General features: G+C 43.4%; 1 protein-coding gene across 2 annotated transcripts in view; it reads right to left on the bottom strand.

Annotated features, from left to right (window-relative positions):
- The window catches only part of FMN1 (formin 1), a 220,154-nt gene extending 207,975 nt beyond the window's left edge, over positions 1-12,179 (bottom strand). For both annotated transcript variants that reach the window (XM_089521999.1, XM_089522001.1), the window contains exon 1: positions 12,108-12,179. The gene's annotated coding sequence lies outside the window, so the exon portion shown is untranslated. The remainder of the gene's footprint in view (positions 1-12,107) is intronic.
- Positions 12,180-12,441: the final 262 nt, after the last annotated feature.

The following is a 12,441-nucleotide window of genomic DNA, read 5'->3' as shown; positions in this document are numbered from 1 at the left end:
CAACCACTTGCTAGCTTCAGTATATGATAAGTGGGAAGACATTTGAAACCAGACTACCAGAGCAGTACTAGGGATCCCTTTACATTCACTCCCCATTGGACCTGAGTGAAGCCTACATTTCACCAACAAAGGCCCACTTTGGGCACTGATTGTCTGGCTCCACAGGTGCCCATAAAAATAGCAACTCTTGGCTACCCATCCACCCATGGACAGTAAACAAGGCAACTGGTAAGTTGGGGTGAGTCAAATTTTCTACTCCACCTTGTGGTACAAATGAATTATGAACAAGCTGCTATTAATAAATTACTATACAACAGCTTGCCAGCCACCACAATTAATGCTCTGAATCCATACTATTCATTAAATAACAAATTAGGTATAATGAGTAAATAGTAATAGTATTTTAGTTAAGCATAAGGTGGATGTGGTGGCTTAGTGGTTAAGATGCCAGTTCTGATGATCAGAAGGTTGGTAGTTCGAGGCCCAAGTCCTACATGATGGGGTGAGCTTCTGTCACTAGTCTCAGCTTCTTCCAACCTAGCAGTTTGAAAGCATGCAAATGCAAGTAGATAGATAGGTACCACTTCTTAGTGGGAAGGTAACAGTGTTCAGTGCAGACATGTGGCTGTATGACCACAGAGCAGTCCACAGACAAAGCTAGCACTTTGGCTTAGAAATGGAGATGAACACCATCCCTAGAGTCAGTTACAACTAGACATTCATGTCAAGGGACTACCTTTACCCTTAGAAGGTGGAAATATTTCAACCCCAGCAAGTTTCTTTCTCAAAAAACTATGGCCTAGTACAGATGGGCAGGAAGGGATGGCAAGATGCCTCCTCTTTCTGCCTCAGACCGTTGCCGTGGCAACCGCATGGGTGTGGCAACGATCCTCCCCAAAAAGGAGCTTCAAAAAGCAGCTCCTTTCTGCTCCACTGCCAAGACGCCATTAGCACCCTGGAGTGGCGCGGTGATGTCTTTTGTGTGCAGCCCCATTTGGATGTGGTGCACAAGAAATGTCATTGGCGCATGGCATGTGGATGCGCACTCCTCAAAATGGTGCTGGGAGAGTGCAGAGCGTGTGGATGCTCCGCACTCCCCAGCCCTAATTCAGCTCCAGGCCACTGCAAAATGGTGGTCTGTACTGGGCCTATCTTCCTACAACAATTTTTACAATGCAGGGGATTAAGAAGTATGTTCTGGAGTTTCATGTTCAGTTGCAGATTAGCACCAGCCAGTCTTGCTGGATCTCAGTGCAACTGTAAATGAAACATTCTAGAACACAGCCAATGTGCCACTGTGGTTTTGTTACAATAATGATGGGCTTTTACTGTCTTATGGAAGCTAGACCACCATTACTAAATCTTTTCACTGAAGTAATCCAGAAAAGTCTCAAGGAAAACTCCTGAAAAGAATGGTTATTTAGAGGTACAGTGCACCTGCATCATATGCGGGTACGTCTTATGCAGCTTCCAGCATATACTGGAAGCTGCGCCAGAAGAAGTAGCACCACATCCCGAAAAGAGTAATGGGGCTTGTGCCAGTGGTGCACGTGTGCCGCCATGCCACTGTGCCACCACGCCGCTGCAAGCACAAGCTTCATGAACTTTAATGAGACTCAATCATACGCAGAATTTCCCTTATGCGGGGGGTCTGAAACAGATTCCCTGCGTAAGGGAAGGGGCCACTGTACTGATTACAACAGTGAATGAAATTAACAGAGATTGTGTATTAATTATTATTAAATTATACTTTGAAATTTAGGGTCTCAACAGATAGGCAGTCTTTCCCCGTCGTTGGTGCCGTAGCAGCCACACCATGAGGCACTGATGCGCTCCCAAAAAAGAAGCTGCTTAGAGCAGCTTATTTTTTGCAGTGCCACAAACAGGAAAGAGTGCTGCCATGATACCACTTCCTGTCTGAGACGTGTGGACACTGCGCCATCATGGTGGCCCCCATTTGGACCGGAGGCCACCATGATAGCAGCACTGCTGTACGCTAAGTTTAGGGAGCAGCAACTGCACACTCCCTAACCTCTAGTTTTGACCTGGTTATGGCGCTTCCCACTCATCTGTACTGGGCCTTAGTTGTTATTTCTTCATATGTGAATTTGCAGCTTCTGGAAGAATCCTGAAAACCTTTGGTTTCTATAGATAATATACAATGCATTGTTGTTTTCCGCTGGGATTTGGTTCCAGGACCCCCACCCTGTGGATACCAAAATCATGTCCCATTAAATACAATGGCATAGTAAAATGGTGTATATTATATAAAATGGCAAAATCAGGGTTTGCTATTTGGGATTCATAATTTCTTTGAATATTTTCAAGCCATAGATGCTTGAATCCATGGATTAAAAAAATCTACGTATAAGGAGGGCTGACTGTACTGAGTTGAATCACAAGATCGGGTAGCTGGAAGCAATGATTACATTCTGCCTTTCAAACACAATGCATGGTGCCAGTTTTGAAATTCTGCAAGGACAGGGTTCTGCATAACCAAGACGGAATCATCTGGCACCTTCTTTATACACTCGTATCTATTTATTCACAGCATTTTTCTCATGTCCATCCTACAAGGAGCTCAGAGGCACATATGGTTCTCCCTCCACAACACACCATATATTTTATCCTGAAAACAACCCTGTAAATTTGGTGGATAGAGAGTGATTGGTCCAAGGTTCGTCAATGATCATCATAGTTGGGGATGTAAACCCAGGTCTTTCTGATTCCAGCCCAGCACTAATCACTACACCATACTAGACTACACTAAACTGGCCGAACCCCAAATGACACTGCCCTCTTTATTGTTCCAGCTCTATGCTAGTCCTCACGGGGGGCATTTTTGGTCACTTCTTTTCCACAAAGTTTAGTCAAAATGTATAATCTGGCTGGGATGCATTTGGTTGTGATTTGCAAGCTTTAACCTTTCATCTTCTCACTTAAATATTGGTTTCTTCCTCGCAGGATGTGACATATGGTAGGATACAAAACTAAAATGAATAAATGGATTCAATTCATAAACTGAATTTTCAAGGGTAAATGGTGAAACTATAGCTTATTTAAAAAAGTAATTCTAGTATAAATTAATGAAGTTGTCTTGCTCTTCCTACTTCAGAAAAGAATATTGATACCTTTTCATTTAAAAAAGAGCCTATGTCCAAAATCTATCTAGACACGTTGAATCAATGGGAAGTTAGTATGTCAATATTGATTCAACAGATCTATTGTATCTGGGACTAACAACATCTCCCTCTCTCAGTTAAAAAATATAGGCAATTTAGAGATATTCATACACACACAGATACACTATAATAATATAGTGTCTCTCTCTGTGTGTATACTATATAATATTATATATATATATATATATATATATATATATATATATATATATATATAGTGTGTGTGTGTGTGCGCACGCATGCATATGATTAAATAACAATTTATTTTGTATCTATGTCCTGAAATAAGTATTGCATCTTAATTCTACACTGATCAAGAATAATCTTTGGAATTAGAAATTGCTGGGAGCCAGATGATGTTTTTAAAAAAGGTTTAGTAATAGAAAGACATGATAATGTTAATAGATGTGTAGAAGAGTGCTAAAGCAATACATGCTTGTTGTTAACAACTGTGCTGAAGAGAACATTCGTGTTCACTTTTGTTTATGACACAAGTCTAGGCAAACTATTGTGACATACAATTAGCAAGATGCCTAAAGCCAATAGCGCTGAATTGTTAGGGATTATGAACTGCAGTAATCTGAATGTAATAACCAGAAAATGTAAGACTTTAGTAAAACAAATATTTCCAGTGGTGCAGGATATGCCAAACTAATGTGAAAGAAAGTTAGAATAGGAATCATAAAAATGTACTGGACTGGATAGCTAATTTAATTTAAGTAATGACTGCAATAAATAAATATTTTATTTTATTTATTTTTATTAATAAAATTACAAGACCCTAAATATGCATAAGAAGCTAAGTCATTTTGTTGTTGTTAGGTGCTGTCAACTTTGACTTTTACCAACCCTATGAATGAGCGGCCTTCAAGTCACCCTATTATCAACAGCCCTTCTCTAATCTTGTTGACTCAGGACTGTGGCTTTCTTATTCTATATTGAGTCTATTGAGGAAGAAGACAACAAGAAAAAATGGACAGAATTATAAATGGATCATAGAATCATAGAGTTAGAAGAGACCACAAGGTCTATCCAGTCCAATCCCCTGCCATGCAGGAATCACAGTCAGGGATGGTTTGATTGTGATTTCCTGCATGGTTGGACTGGATGGCCCTTCTGGTCTTTTCCAATTCTATGATCCATCCATAAAGCTGTCCATTTTTTTTCTTGCTGCCTTCTACCTTACCAAGCATTTTTGTATTTTCTAGTAAATCATGTTTTCTCATGATATAGCAAAGTACGACAGTCTCAGTTTAATCATCTTGGCTTCTAGGGAGAGTTCTGGCTTGATTTGCTGCAGGACCCATTCATTTGTATTTTTAGCATTCCATGGGATCTGTAGAAGTCTTCTCCAGTACCACATCTGAAATAAGTTGAATTTTCTTCCTATCAGACCTCTTTACTGTCCACCTTCCACAACCATACCCAGAAATAGGAAATACAATGGCATGGACAATACTAACTTTAGTATTCAATTATATATCTTTGCACTTCAGGATCTTGTTTGGTTGCTTCATAGTTATCCTTCCAACTCCTCTTTTGATTTCTTGGCTGCAGTCTCTATTCTGATTAATGACTGAGCCAAGGTTTCGAAAATCTTGAACTATTTCAATGTCTCCATCCTCTACATTAAAGTGATGTAAATCATCTGTAGTCACTATTTTTGTTTTGTTAAGGTTTCACTGCAAAGCTGCCTTTGCACTTTCTTCCTTAACTTAGAATCATAGAATCATAGAATTATAGAGTTGGAAGAGACCACAAGGGCCATCCAGTCCAACCCCTGCCATGCAGGAAATCCAAATCAAAGCATCCCTGACAGATGGCCATCCAGCCTCCGTTTGAAGACCTCCAAGGTGGGAGACTCCACTACACTCCGAGGAAGTGTGTTCCACTGTCGAACAGCCCTTACTGTCAGGAGGTTCCTCCTAATGTTGAGGTGGAATCTCTTTTCCTGCAGCTTGCATCCATTGCTCCAGGTCCTAGTCTCTGGAGCAGCAGAAAACAAGCTTGCTCCCTCCTCAATATGACATCCCTTCAAATATTTAAACAGAGCTATCATATCACCTCTTAACCTTCTTTTCTCCAGGCTAAACATCCCCAGCTCCCTAAGGCATTCCTCATAGGGCAAGGTTTCCAGACCCTTCACTATTTTAGTCGCCCTCCTTTGGACACGCTCCAGTTTCTCAATGTCCTTTTTGAAGTAATCGTTCCAAGTCTTTGCTATTTGCTGCTAGCAGTACAGTGTCATCTGCATATCTTAAATCAGGGGTAGGCAACCTTTTTGAGCCAGGGGCCGGGTTGCTGTCCTTCAGACAACTGGGGGGTCAAAGCTGGGGGGGTGGAGCTTCCAGGGGCGGAGCCGTGTGCCAGGGGTGGAGCTTCCACCCTCCGGCGGCGGAGCTGCATGCCGGGGGCGGAGCTTCCACTCTCCGGGGGCCAGGCCTCCTCCTCTTTGCCGGCCCCTGACAGGGCCCCAGGCCCTGTCAGAGGCCAGGAAAGAGCCGTCGGGGGCCGCCAACGCTGGAGGCCTCCCCCTCTTTGCCGGTCCCTTTTCTGTGGTCGCGCGAGACTTCGCCTCTGGGCGCTGCCATTTTTCACCCAAAATGGCGGCGAAGTCTTGCACGACCTTGGGGAAGGTTGACGACCCCTGTCTTAAATTGTTGATGTTCCTTCCTCAATCTTCACACCTCCTTCCTCTGAGTCTAATCCTACTTTGAGTATGATATGCTCAACATACAAATTAAACAGATAGGGTGATAAAATTGCCTGACTAACCCCTTGCCAATTAGAAACCATTCTGTTTATTTGAATTCTGTCCTGTTGGTAGCTTCTAGTTCTGAGTACAGCTTACAATCAAGACAATCAAATGTTGCAGCACACCCATTTCTTTAAGCACAATCCATACTTTTCATGATCTGCATAATCAAAGGCTTTGTTATAATCTATAAAGCACAGGCTGATTTTCTTTTGAAATTCTTTGTTGCTCCCCATTATCCAATGTATCTTTGCAATATGATCCCTACTGCCTCTTCCTTGAACACCTGGCATTCTTGCTCTATATATGGTAAAAGTCTTTGTTGTAAAATTTTGAGCATCACTTTGCTTGCATGAGAAATTAATACAATGGTTCTGTGTGTCCTGCAAGCCATGGTTTATCCTTTATTGGAAACTGGAATGTATGTTGATTATTTCCAATCTGTGAGCCATTGTTTTGTTTTCCTATTTGTTGAAAGATTTTAGTTAGAACTAGTATAGATTCTGCCTCTGTAGTTTGAAGCAGTTCTGTTGGTATACCTTCTGTTGCTGGTGATTTATTTCTCCCAAGTTTTTCGAGTACAACTTCCACTTCACTTTCTATGCAGTGGTCCCTTACCTTATGTGGGGGATCTGTTCCAGACCTCCCCCCCCCCCCCGTGCATAAGGGGAATTCTGTGTATTCGCAATTGAACGTAATGGGGCTTGTGCCAGCGGCGCACATGCTTTTGCCCCTTTTGGGGCGCACTGGCATGGCTTTCAGCATCTGCTGAAAGCCTAGTATGTTGTGCCTGCATATGATGTGGGCACACTGTATATGATTTTTGTTTGAATGAATCTGTCATCCTTCCATCTCTTTTATATAGTTCTTCTGTGTATTGTTTCCACGATCCTTTTATTTGTACTTGGTTATGTAATGTATTCATCTGCTAATTATAGAGCATCCTCTCTCTTGGTTTAGATTTCCTTTTATTTCTCAGATCCTGTGGAAGTGGTCTTCTATTCTATTTTTTTCAGTGTTACAGTAATAATAATTAAGGCATGTATCACCATGCTAGATTACCAGATTCAACATCTCTAGAAACAGGCACATGGTTTTTTGTGGGTTTTCCGGACTATGTGGCCATGTTCTAGAAGATTTTCCTCCTGACGTTTTGCCAGCATCTGTGGCTGGCATCTTCAGAGAATGTTTGCCTGGAAAAAGTGGGTCTATATATACTGTGTGAGCCTGGGAATGCAGGACTTGCTGTTGGGGTACTTTGATTGTGAGTTCCTGCATGGCAGGGGTTTAGACTGGATGGCTTTTGTGGTCTCTTCCAACTCTGATTCTATGATTCTTGGTACTAGTACTGAGGTGGAGTACCTAGCCATCTCAGGACTTTACTGGATATCTTATCTTCTCTCATATTAAAATGGAAGATAAAGAGTAGGACTGTTGAATAGGAAATATTGTTGGGTAGAAAAGAAATATGGTAGTGAACTGTATGGCAAAATCACATCAGGAAATGAGGCAAGGTCTTAGTGGGTAATCCAAAACCAGAATAATTGTTAGAGAATTCTACAATAGGATATAATCTGCGCATTGCAGGGTGATGAATAGAGTCTTGCTTGCTGTACCTCAGATGCTACAGAACAAGTAAACAGTTAGCACTTGGTATTTCTGTGTTGAATGGGAGTATTTTTGGACTATATAGCTAAAATGATTATAGACCATGAGTTAAACTGTAGACTATGGAATCAGTAAGTATTGGACTATAAAAGGAGAGATACTAGCATACTTGCTAAACACCCACTGCATTCCATATTTGTTGGTTTACAGCATTTATCAAAGTACTTTCAGGAACTCGCAGACTCTACAACATCTTTCCTTCCTAAAGTTTAAGTTATAATCAAAACATCTGCAGACAAAAGAGAAAGGGCAACAACTCCTTCTCTAGATAAGCAAAAGCCCCTTGGTTCAGACATCAACATCTTAATAAGCATATTAATTATCCTGATGGAATAGTTTATCTAACCAAGCAAGTTGTTTCCCACATTAGCCAACCAGATATCCCTGGCAAGGCCACAAACAGAATTTGGATGCAGTTACTCAATTCCTCTCCAGAAGATGCCACTCAGTGGCATAATGTCTCTCAACCTGAAGCCTGCAAACAGCCACCAAAAGGCACATCCCTGTGAATTTGTCTATAAGACTATAAATGAAAGAAGAGTTTTCAGGAAAGACCTTTCAAATTTTGTTCCAAGTTAAAACACAGATTTTCAAATCAAGAAGCCTAGCTTACAAAAGTTACTAAACTTTATTTGGGGGAACAAAAAGGTCTCCATATGATAAAAAATGGACCACAAGAATGGCACCAAACAAAGCCATTTCATAACAAGGTGCTGCTACTAGAATACCTTATCTTAGTGCCTGTCTGCATTGCTTTATTTAATAAAGATATCTGAAGAAAATCTTAAGGTTTGGATAGATAGATAGATGATAGATAGATAGATAGATAGATAGATAGATAGATAGATAGATAGATAGATAGATGATAGGTGAGAAGGCAGTATTTCAGGTTGTTTGGTCTCAATCTTGAGTCAGTACTTTAAAAATGGGCCTAGAAAAATGTACTCTGAAATATAACAGCAAACAAAGAACAAGCATGATATGACCAAACTCCCCAGTCCCAGTTAATCACCTTGCAGCACTATTAACATAAGTAGAATTGTGTTGAATCAAAGTCTCATTTAGACTGGCTCTTTGTTCACGCAGTGGCCAATAATTTGCCTATGGGAAGTTCACAAGCAGAACATAAGTGAAACCAGTGGCATCCCCACGTGGGGTGTCACCTGGTGTCGATGGGTGGGGCTTGCAGTGGTAGCGCACACTCCTTCCCTTATGTCAGGATGGTGCGGGGTTGGGTGGATGGAAGCATGCATGGGAAAGCAAAGGGATGGCGCCAGAGGCGTGGGAACATGGGAATGGCACAGCATGAGGGAGCATGTGTGGGGAGCATGGGAAGGCATGGGAGTAGGAGAATGCAGGGATGGTGTGGGGGATGGGATCATGCTCAGGGGAGTGTGGGACTGGTATGGGGAGTGTGGGGACAGTGCATGGGGGATTGTGTATGGGAAAGGTGAGGGGAGCGCAGGGGGCACGAACAGGTGTCACTTCCCTTTTGGGGTGTCACCTGGTGCTTCCTGCACCACACACACTCCCGTGACACTACTGTGAAATAGTACTTGCCTGCTTATGCTTTCCAGAAAGGGATATTGAGAAGTATACTGCCTCTGATGCTAAAAACTGTGCTGAGCTACTTGACTAGTAGCATAATAGCCACTGTGGATATAGTATATCTTGATTTCAATAAGGCTTTTGACAAGGTTCCCCATGACATTCTTGCAAACAAGCTTGTAAAATGTGGGCTAGACAAGGTAACCGTTACATGGATTTGTAATTGGTTGACCAGCCGAACCCAAAGGGTGCTCAACAATGGCTCTTTTTCCTCCTGGAGAGAAGTGACCAGTGGGGTCCCACAGGGTTCTGTCCTGGGCCCAGTGCTATTCAACATCTTTATCAATGACTTGGATGAGAGAATTGGGGCATACTTATCAAATTTGCACATGACACCAAATTAGGAGGAGTAGCTAATACCCCAGAGGACAGGATCAAAATTCAAAATGAGCTGAATAGACTAGAAACCTGGGCCAAAGCTAACAAAATGAAATTCAACATGGAGAAATGTAAGGTATTGCACTTAGAGAGGAAAATGAAATGCACAGATATAGGATGGGGGACACCTGGCTTAAGGAGACTACATGTGAATGGGATCTAGGAGTCCAAGTAGACCACAAGTTGAACATGAGTCAACAGTGTGATGCAGCAGCTAAAAAGGCCAATGCGATTTTAGGTTGCATCAATAAAAGTATAGTGTCTAGATCAAGGGAAGTAATAGTGCCATTGTATTCTGCTTTGGTCAGGCCCCATCTGGAATACTGTGTCCAGTTCTGGGCACCACAATTCAAAAAGGACATTGAGAAACTGGAGCGTGTCCAAAGGAGGGCGACTACAATGGTGAAGGGTCTGGAAACCATGCCCTATGAGGAAAGACTTAGGGAGCTGGGGGTGTTTAGCCTGGAGAAGAGAAGGTTAAGAGGTGATATGATAGCCCTGTTTAAATATTTAAAGGGATGTCATATTGAGGAGGGAACAAGCTTGTTTTCTGCTGCTCCAGAGAACAGGACCCGGAACAATGGATGCAAGCCACAGGAAAAGATATTCCACCTCAACATTAGGAGGAATTTCCTGACAGTAAGGGCTGTTCAACAGTGGAACACATTCCCTTGGAGTGTGGTGGAGTCTCCTTTTTTGGAAGTCTTTAAGCAGAGGCCGGATGGCCATCTGTCGGGGATGCTTTGATTGAGATTTCCTGCATGGCAGGGGTTGGACTGGATGGCCCTTGTGGTCTCTTCCAACTCTACGATTCTATGATTCTAAGTTGCCCAATTTCCCTTTTAAAGTTCTCCAAGCTGGCAGCCATCCCCACATCGTGTGGTAGAGAATGCCACAAGTTAAGACTTCAGCTTCCAGAAGCCCAAGCAGTTGAGCCACTACTCAGGAATTCTGGGACTTGAAGTCCCAAACATATGGAGGATCCAAGTTTCGGAAACACTGTTCTAGATGTTTTGGGCCTTTGACTCCCATCAACCAGCCAGCATATCCATTTGTGAGGAAATAGAGCCAGTGTGATGTTGTGGTTATAGTGTTGGTTCAAATGCCAGCTCAGCAATGGAAACCCATTGGGTGATCTTGGGCAAGTCAGACTTTCTCAGCTGCAAATGAAGACAAAGGCAACCCCCTTCTGACCAAACCTTGCCGCAAAAGCCCTGTGATACTGCTGCCTTAGGGTTGCCATGAGACAAAAATGACTTAAATTACACAACACTGGAGTTGCAGTCCAACAACATCTGGAGGAACACACGTTGCACTTCTCTCCTCTGTTTATTAAAAAAACTAAAATTTGAGAACCTTTACCCTATAAGACATATCTCCCCCATCTCTCATGTTTTTTCTCCAGCTCTGGACATAGAATCAGTATGCAGAGAGATCTTGTAGCACCTTTGGGACTAACTGAAAGAAAGAAATTGGCAGCATGAACTTTGGTAGACTTCAATCTACTTCTTCAGATATATAGAGGTATGCCCACAACATACCCTTTAATACAAAGTAGATGCACTCTGACATGAGAGGTCTACAAAGCCAGTCAGAATCAGAACCAGGAGAGATTACCTATGGCAAGCCTTTTTTAAAAAATCCTTAAAATGATGCTGTTTTTAGACTTCCCTGTCTGCCTACAGAGGTTCTTCAAAGTTCAAGTGCTTCAAAGTTGGTTCAACTGGCAAGGGCGAAAGAGTACCACCCTTCTTTCTAACCCCCCCCCCACCCACCCAGGAAAACCCTTGGCAGTTGTCATGGGCCACACAGCAAGATGTGCCTTTCCATCAGCTTCCTTTCTGGAAGTCCAAATCCTGCATTTGCGAGGCTTTATTAAAATCAAGCCCATGCAAATCCTGCAAGGCTGGGCAGCTGATGTTTCCCATTCTGTGGCCACTGAGGAGACTTTTGAGCACTGGCAGAAAGCTGGAAGACTGCAAGCAGTTATCAGGTGCTTTTGGCTCAGAGAGGGACCAGGAAGGGCTCCTGCAGCCCTTTCAGGCCAGACTGCAATCCCTGCTCCCTTGAGCACAGTTTGGCCATTCTCTCTCCTGTCTCCATCCTCAGGGACCAGCCAAGAAGGGTCAGGAATTGGGGGGGGGGGGGTACTTTTAAACGAGCAAGCCAGCTTTCTCATTAGAAACTGTGCCTAAGAAGAGCTGCAAGATGGCAAGGGGGGGTGATGGAGGAGAACAGGGGAGCACAGATATGAGGAAGGGAGCAGACGGTGCCTTCAAGATGCATTTCATCTCTTCCAGTCACTGGGATCTTAAGGGGGAGCTGCTAAGGATGTGGAAGAAGAGCTGAGAGAGAAGTTTGTCTCTTTAATTGTGACACTGCAGGGGGATCTAACAGATTGGCTGCATCTGCACTGCAGAAATAATCCGGTTTCAAACCGGATCACTCCTGCAATGCGGCTGCACAGCCCCTGTCGCCTACAGACAAGACAAATCCCCCGGTTAGGATTCCTTTACCTTGCCAGCAGGAGAGAAGAGAAGATGCCCAGCCCTGCTTGGGGAGAGATGCTCCTCTGGGGTCCTTTCGGGATCATTCACAACCAGCTGGTGTGTGTCTGCCTCGGAAACTGACAGGACCCCTGACCAATCTGATGCCCAGATCCTCTCCTGGCTGGAGGAGAAGACCAATAGCAGGGCAGCGGAGGATGCCAGGCAAACCAATGGAGGAAGGATGCGGGGGGCGAGGGAAGGAGGGAGGAGGGCTTGGGAGACCCCCGTCCAGAGACTGGCACAAGGAGATGCCCAGGGGCAAGTTCAGCTGGAGGGCATCGTCCCAGGATGCTCAAGCCCA

Source organism: Sceloporus occidentalis, unplaced genomic scaffold (assembly GCF_023333645.1).
Source record: "Sceloporus occidentalis isolate IW3139 unplaced genomic scaffold, rSceOcc1.0.p SCAF_4, whole genome shotgun sequence".
In the NCBI taxonomy this organism is placed as follows: Eukaryota; Metazoa; Chordata; class Lepidosauria; order Squamata; family Phrynosomatidae; genus Sceloporus; species Sceloporus occidentalis.
This window is presented reverse-complemented; position numbering and strand designations above follow the sequence as displayed.